At 36.1% G+C, this 920-nt stretch overlaps 1 non-coding gene across 1 annotated transcript; it reads right to left on the bottom strand.

Annotated features, from left to right (window-relative positions):
* Positions 1-598: 598 nt before the first annotated feature.
* Positions 599-707, bottom strand: LOC122216694. The gene has a single exon (XR_006201050.1). It is a non-coding gene; the product is annotated as a U6 spliceosomal RNA (small nuclear RNA).
* Between the last annotated feature and the right edge of the window lie 213 nt (positions 708-920).

The raw sequence follows: 920 nt of genomic DNA, 5'->3' as shown, positions 1-920 counted from the left end.
GCCTGGTTCAGATGCTGCCTGGGTGCTTCCTCACATGTGATCTGGCACGTGGCTTGCGTTGTTTGTGATGCACTTCCTCATCTGAGAAATGGGCACAGTCATAATACCTAACTCATGGAGCTACGTAAGAAGTGAATGGACTATAAAGCCCTTAGAACAGGCTGGTGCCTGGAAGCACAAGATGAATGTCGGGTCTTATTTGTTAATGTGTCCGCTGCTGTGCTCAGCATCACCCTGCCTCATTCACCCGTGTGAACTTTCTGTGAGTGCATCATTGATTTGGAAAGTTTGAGGCTCTGCCCTCGCCACGTATACGTAGGATACTGCGTGTATTATTAGCTATTGGCGGAAGGACAGGCAATAACAAGGAAAGGTATAACATCTACCAGGATGCTACTGTATCACTTTGGGGGTGTTTCCTACTGTTTCTCATTTGATCCTAACCTATATTATGTACTATATTCTGTGATTTTCTCTCTCATTTAATTTTTTTTTAATTCCAGTGTAATTAACATAGTGTTATATTAGTTTCAGGGGCATAATATAGTAATTCAACAATTCTGTACATTACTCAGTGCTCATCGCGATAAGTGTACCAAAAAATATGGAACGCTTCATGAATTTGTACGTCATCCTTGCCACAAGGGGCCATGCTAATCTGCTCTGTATCATTTCAGTTTTAGTATATGTCCTACTGAAGCAAGCACTGTAATTTTCTTTTTGAATGATATATATTTATTGAATACGTTGTATACTTTATATATCTTTTATACTGAAAGTATTTTTATAAGTATTTTATATGTAAAGTTGTATGAACATTTATAATATGTTAATAGTTGTATAATATATAAATATGTACATCTCATTAGAAATACATATATTTTATGTGTATTTTATACCATTTTTATATCATTTGAGAT

The sequence above is a fragment of the Panthera leo genome, chromosome A3 (assembly GCF_018350215.1).
Source record: "Panthera leo isolate Ple1 chromosome A3, P.leo_Ple1_pat1.1, whole genome shotgun sequence".
NCBI lineage: Eukaryota > Metazoa > Chordata > Mammalia > Carnivora > Felidae > Panthera > Panthera leo.
The sequence above is the reverse complement of the archived record's forward strand: the minus strand, read 5'-3'. Positions and strand labels throughout refer to the sequence as shown.